Raw genomic sequence first — 6,792 nt, 5'->3', positions numbered from 1 at the left:
AGAGAAGAAGCTTGCTAACTAACTGAATCCAGAGAATGAACTGTTTGCAGAAAGATATCTAAACCTTTTCACTACAGGAAGATCCAGAATGAATCTTGGGGTGCAGTTGATTGAACATTTTTTTGAATGTACTTTCTTATGCCAAAGGGGACTGCCCCCTAATTGGCTTTTGTCAATGCACCCAGCAAAACATTGGTTTGCTGCCTCTCTCCTATTTCCCCTAATCTATAACTATTGTAGTTTTCCTCTTAGAGGGTAAAATTTTGTATACACTTGCAGTTAGAATTTTTCAGGGTGCAGGACGCTAGTGTTTAGTGATCAATTGGGGAGACTAGTCCCCCAATTATCATCAGGGGGGATTGTGAATTTTAAAATCTCCATCTTGCTTGGTCTAACACCCAAAATTGTGCACACCCACACTACACAAGCATGTGCTAGTCAATGACAAATCAGAAATAACTAACTGCCCACCTGGGCTGCCCTAAGCCAAGCTTGAGTCACCATTGGCACTTGTGAGGCACAGGAAGTGAGGTAGGGAACAACCTCTAGCTCATTTCCTGTGGACAGGGCTAGGCGCCAGTTCGTGCTAGGAGCTTGAGCAGGGACGAGGTCCACAGACAGCTTTCCTTCAGATTGGTCTCGTGAGTCAAGGACTGATTCTCTTCTCTACCTTGGCCTTCGGGCCAACCCTCCCTCTGGCTCTGCCAGAAGGTTGAGTTAACCTTTTTCCCTTCCCTCCTTTCTCCTTCTCTTCCTCTCCCTTTTCTTACTCCCGTTGTGATTAAACCACCATAAACTCTGTTCTGACTTGAGTGTTTCATTTTAGGAATTTCATAAGTAAATTCCTTGGCGACCATAAATTAATGTTATAACAATCTTTAAAGGTGATTTTCACTATAACACTAGCTGTGTGACCCTGGGCAAGTCGCTTAACCCCCATTGCCTAGCCCTTACCATTCTTCTGCCTTAAAACCAAAACCCAGTCTTGATTCTAAGTTGGAAGGTCAGGGTTAAAAAAAAAAAGAAGGAATATAAGAACTGCCTTGCTGCAATGAGGGCTTAGTTGAAGTTGGATAACATGAACTTTTAATGTGTCCAGTCCACACATTAATGATTTTCTCTAGTACCTGTTTAGCAGACAGTGAGTAGGAGAGCCAGGTGGTGGTGAAAACTCTAGGTTGAGGTTTGGCAAGATATAAGTGGTGTAAGGCCAAAGGGCATCTAATTATTATTATGTATTATGATAATGTTATAAATGCTGCCCTGGATTTAATAGTCTTTTCACTTTCTCCTTTAGACTATTTAGTTCAGGAAATCTACAAGTCTTTAAGTACTTATCTTAACACCTAACATGTTTTCTTTTTGTATATAGGTCATATATATGTGTGGGTGTCCTATTAGTAAGGTCCTTAAAGGAAAGCACTGTGGTTTTTCACAATGCCTGAAACCTATTTGATAAATATTTAATGTATGGTATTCCAATGGAATTTAACTCTCTCTCTCTCTCTCTCTCTCTCTCTCTCTCTCTCTCTCTCTCTCTCTCTCTGTCTCGGTCTCTCTCATGATGTCGAAAAGGAGGCACAATCTGGGAAAGGGGCTAGATCTAAGTCTTTCCTCATTGTGGCAATAGAAGAGGACACAGAAAAAAAGGATGGTGAAGACAGAATTTAAACGACAACACCAAACCAACAGACCATTGGCTATCCAAGAAATTACTATTTAGAAATGTTCTTTGTTTTCTAGAGAAAGTTGTGTTTAAAGAACTAAATTTCAGGACTTCAGTAGTAGAACAAGGGAAGAAAAAAAACACAATTTGTAGTTTTCCTGGAAGGTGATCATGTTCAGTGTAAGAGGTTGGAGGAATTCATTACGCTGATTAAATTGAAGCTTAAAAGGCATGTTTGGAAACAAACTTTGAAACAATTTTTTTGAGTCAAAGCTCCTATTTCAGGGGGAGGGAGGGTGCTGGGAATTTAACTGTCTTTTGTAAATCCTCTGGTTCAAGGTGTTCCGAAACGCCCAAAGAAACACTCCGAGAAATCTCCAGCTTCTTCCGGTATGTCTGTATTCCCGCCCAAGCCCCACCACCTCTCTTGGGCGGCAAGCCTGGCCGGATACAGACTACTCTAGAAGCTTGGTTATCTCAGAGGCCGGAAATACCACAGCACGGGTTCTTTCAAAGGTCCTTCGGCTCAGCCACTACCTCTCAGCCCCAGGATCTCTTAGGATCTGCGACCTTTCCCCCACTCAGGAGGGACGATCTTCACCCGACCTTGGAGGTCCCTCTGGGGTTTCCCTATCACATGCTCTCTTCCTCAGGAGCTGGTGCGTATGGCAGCAGGGAACCAGGCAGCTTCTCCGAAGGCAGGCGCTACCTCGCTGACTGCAGCGGGATACAGCTGCGGCAAAGGGCCCCAATGTTCCACCCATTTCTAGCGTAGTTTCTGCGCACGTTCACTTCCCCGCCCTTATTCCGCCAGGCGCAAGAAGGCGGTGCCGATGAAGTCACTGGTCACATGAACTCGGAGAGAAAGGGAGGGCGGGCGGCGGGGGGAGCTGCCTCCGGGAGTGGAAATTTCCCGAAAGCGTTGCCTAGTCATCTACAGGCCCCACCCACTCTTCGAATGCCCCAGCCCTTCCGCCACTGCCCGGGTCCTCTTTCTCGCCCCGCCCTACCCCTGCTTCGCGCCCATAGCGTTCCGGCTTCTGCGCCGGGAAGCTGGGTCTTTCTTTGAGCCTTGCTTCTCTGTGGCTGGTGGTGCCTTGGGCCCCTGCCCACAGCCAGCGATCCACCAGGGCCCCGAAAGGGCACATCGGAGTGCCTGGACTTCTTAAATGAGCCTAGGGAGAGGGACACGGTGAATTGTGAATTGTGAATTGAAAAAGTGATCCAACATGCGATTGTTTCTGATCTCCTTTTAAAACTATGTTCGTTAAAGGTCAAGCTTCGTCACTGACATTCTGGCAGTGTGATACACAGACAAATTAACCTTTCAACATCCCAGATAATTTAACAAGCTCTCAGAGCCATTTCAGATCCGCATTCAGGACCATAGAACCGCTCCTTACATGGGGTTTTCCCATCCCCGGTGAACTCGGGTCTCAAACGGGAAAATGATGGAGCTTTTTCTCCCAAACTTTAATAATAATCTTTCTCTCAATTTGTTTTCTATCGTTTAAGAATTCCCCATCATAGGGACTCTTGTTCAAATACACACAGAAAACCTACACAACATTAAATCATGGCATATATGAGACAGCCCTGTTTTATGCAAAACAATTCAAAACCAAACCAAACAGATTTTTCCAAGGAAATTCAACAAATGTCCCAGGGTGTAACTGCAATGCAAAGTCAATGGGAGAATACTTCCTGAGTTTCGTTTGGGCCTGGATGCAGCAGCCTAACTTGGGCAAAAGTCCCAGTGATTTCAGCCAAACCAGTGGGAGTTTTACCTGACTAAGGATCTCAGATCCAAACAAACCATATATATTCATGGCTTCCTTTTAGGGAACAAGAATTGCAGGTATGTTAATGATAATAAATCCCTACTCCTAGTTTCTGGCCTTAGGCAAAGAAACATCGAGAACTTATTAGCAAAGCCAAAAATGTAATTTTCTTGTGGAATAGGCTCTGCATTGGGAAAAGGTGGGGAAGAGTTGTCATGTTAATGCTGCTGTTTCTCTTTTAACAAATGAAAAGGTAAACCATGTCTTACCAGATCAACCTTCCCTAGTTGGGAAAGGAGTTAGGAACGTTATGGGGGTGGGAAAACACAATGGATGTCCAGGGAAATTAGTAGTGTTCTTTAGGAGTATCAGAGATAAAGCTAAAAAGACAGGGGAGGAGGGGCGCAAATTGGGATAGGCCTTAAATGTAGGCATAAGTGTTGTATAATAGAAACCCACTGACTTAATATAGACAATTTTGGTAAATAAAGTCAAAAAGCCAAATTTCTCCAAGTCAAGGTAGAAAGTTAGATTTTATTGGAAGAGGGCCAAGTCCTCCAATAAAAGCATTCTCTTACATGTATTACATTGTTGGACTCCAGCAAAAGACCCCTCCCAGAGGCAGAGACCTGGTTTATATACTGAGGCAGTAACAAAATGAATATTTCTGTACAAGGTTGATGACATATCACAAGACATAACAGCATATGAACCTTATTTAGAAACAGTTACCCAACTACAAAGCTGATTGGTTGATTGGTTAATTCATTTCAGAAAGCCCACATTAGTCTAAAGGTTAAATCACAAGGCAATACCCTTATTTGGGCAGATAGCGCTGACCACTACCTCAGACTCATCTGATCTAGGGAGAAGGATAGTTATTTTCCAAACAGGGAGGGATGCAAGATGTTTGCACCACTTCTGGTCATGAAACTCAGATGGTTAGCACCTTATGATAAAGGGAAGTACAAACTTAGGGAGGGGTTAGAAATCCCCTTAGAAGCAGTTTTTATGCTTTAGTTAGAAATCCTTATAAAAATCATGAATTCTACTGATTGTATTAAGATTATAATGGGATTTATACTAATCACTTTAGAATCACAATATTGATTATCTTAAACCTATCACTATCACTAAAATCCAATCAAGTATAAGGGATAGGGGTCTTTCTTCCCAATATTATCCCTCCTCTGATCCAAAGAAAACTGCTACCAGTTTTCTGCTGTATCATTCACAATCTAAAAACAACATAGCATTTAACATGATAATGTCAACAGACACAGTTATGTTAATACATAGGAGATTAATTATACATTAGTAAGTTTCAATAACAGTATATATTCCCACAGTCAACATGATCTTGCAGCATTTCATTCTTTCAGACTTCTTCCTTCTCTCAAGTTGATAAATATGTCCCATTTTGGTGGATCCAGTTCATCAACTTAGTCTCTATGTAAATCACCATCCAGTTCTTAACTAACTGAATCGGGGAACTTTTTGTAGAACCAATACAGCAGGAACCAAATGCAACACTGAAATAGAAAAATCCCACTATATAACCCCTGGTGATCCCTTGTTCAAAAATTTCATCTGCAGCATGGTTAAAATACTTCATTGCATGGTCTAAATCAATAGTCGTGTTGTTACAGAAGAATTCATATTGATCTCCAGAAGAGTGCATGGCCAAATGTAGAGGCTCTCTTGAGGGTACACCTGCAAAGAAGTTCTCTTCTAGACCCAATAGGTTATCATAGGTTTTCTGTTTAAGTTTGTAGTGTACAAAATCAGCTGCAAGAGCAGGGACATCAGTAGATACTGGAGATGCCATTGTGGGGAGATAACCTGTTAATATTCATAAAAGTAATAATAAACATTAAATGATATATCTATATATTCAGAAAGACAAAGGGCCATGAGACAGTAACAGACAATATCACAAATCAAACAATATTACCATAATGACAAAAAGCACAAAAGGGTTCTTGCAAAGTTCCAGAAAAAGAAGGAAAGCAACATTGCCTACAGGGAGGACCAAAAAAAATCCTCTTTGATGTTCTAAGGTGCCAGCATTAATCTGGATTTCAATGACTACAATCAAAGAGAGATTGAAGGAAAGGGTGTCCTTGATCATCTGTACAAGTTCTAGTCAGTATAGCCCCTCTCCTGACAGCTATGATACTTCTTCTATAGAACAAATAGCAAGCTGCACACCATGGTCCATCCTTCCTTTTCCTAAACCCACTACATCGAATACCTGTACAGAGATATGATTATTGTAGCTACAGAGCCATTACATAATCGATGTTGAAACATTTACTGAGTAGGTGGTGCATAAGGAACCATATTTAAGGTTGATGAAGGAATAGATTCAGGTACAGGATTAGTAGGTACAGGGCTAGAAGATACCGTTCCCATGGTGGGTTGATTTTGTCTCAAGGGTCCAAGGTATTTGTAAAGCATTTCTAAGGGAAAGGATAAAGTCCATAGAATTTCCAACAATATTAGAGTTCAAATAGAGCAGTAAATATTCCTCAGGGCCTGCAAAATAAACCAGGATAGTATACAGCATGCTCACACTTAGGATAACAAATATCATCAGGAAGTTCCAAATGATCACTTCCCAAAACCGAAGGCAACAGTAGTAAGCTTAACATAATAGTTAAATCCCAAGTGCTATAGGCTCTCCTCAAGGCAGGTTGGGTAGTGGTTGGTTCTTTATCTACAACAGTCTGTACTTCTTGAAAGTAGTGTCCTGTGCATGATGTATTACACTCCTTAAACACTGGAGTATGAAGGGCAGAAAGGACTCTAGCAAGTTTTAATCCAATTCCCGTGTGCATATTGTGAGTGGAATTCAGTTTGAATAAGATGTTTGTTGTTGCTGTTGTTGCTAAAATTTGTGTCTCTTTTCCTACCTATTTCTATTATTATTATCCCTCTATTATTATTATATTATTATTATCCCTCCTTGTAAGACTAGGGAACTATATCTTGGAGGAATAACTGGAATCTTGAAAAAGTCAGGCTCGAAAAACTCTAAGGAGGCAAAGTCTGTATTGATGTCATATGAGATGTGACTGTGACAAAGAGATCTATACCATTTGGTTGGGAAATAGAATAGGCCTGAGCCTTAAAGGAACAGCTAATTCCCATATGACTATGTACATTCCACTGAAAGAAAATTTTTTATATAGACAAAATCACGAGGTTGAAAATTATTTAGTTCAAAAGCAGCAGTGCCTGATTGAACAAAAGTTTCCATTTGTTGCAATTCCTTTAACCTGTGTTGCAATTCCTAAAGATACTTGGCAATTGTCATGTCACCCCCAAGCATAGAAGTATGTA

The 6,792-nt window shown here is 41.2% G+C and overlaps 1 long non-coding RNA gene across 1 annotated transcript; it reads left to right on the top strand.

Annotated features, from left to right (window-relative positions):
* The first annotated feature begins 578 nt into the window (after positions 1–578).
* LOC103094086 (uncharacterized) lies at positions 579–1,912 on the top strand. The gene is made up of 2 exons (XR_008912166.1): positions 579–641; positions 1,576–1,912. It is a non-coding gene; the product is annotated as an uncharacterized LOC103094086 (long non-coding RNA).
* Positions 1,913–6,792: the final 4,880 nt, after the last annotated feature.

Source organism: Monodelphis domestica, chromosome 5 (assembly GCF_027887165.1).
Source record: "Monodelphis domestica isolate mMonDom1 chromosome 5, mMonDom1.pri, whole genome shotgun sequence".
Lineage (NCBI taxonomy): Eukaryota > Metazoa > Chordata > Mammalia > Didelphimorphia > Didelphidae > Monodelphis > Monodelphis domestica.
Note: the sequence above shows the minus strand (reverse complement) of the source record. Positions and strands in the feature narration are given on the sequence as shown.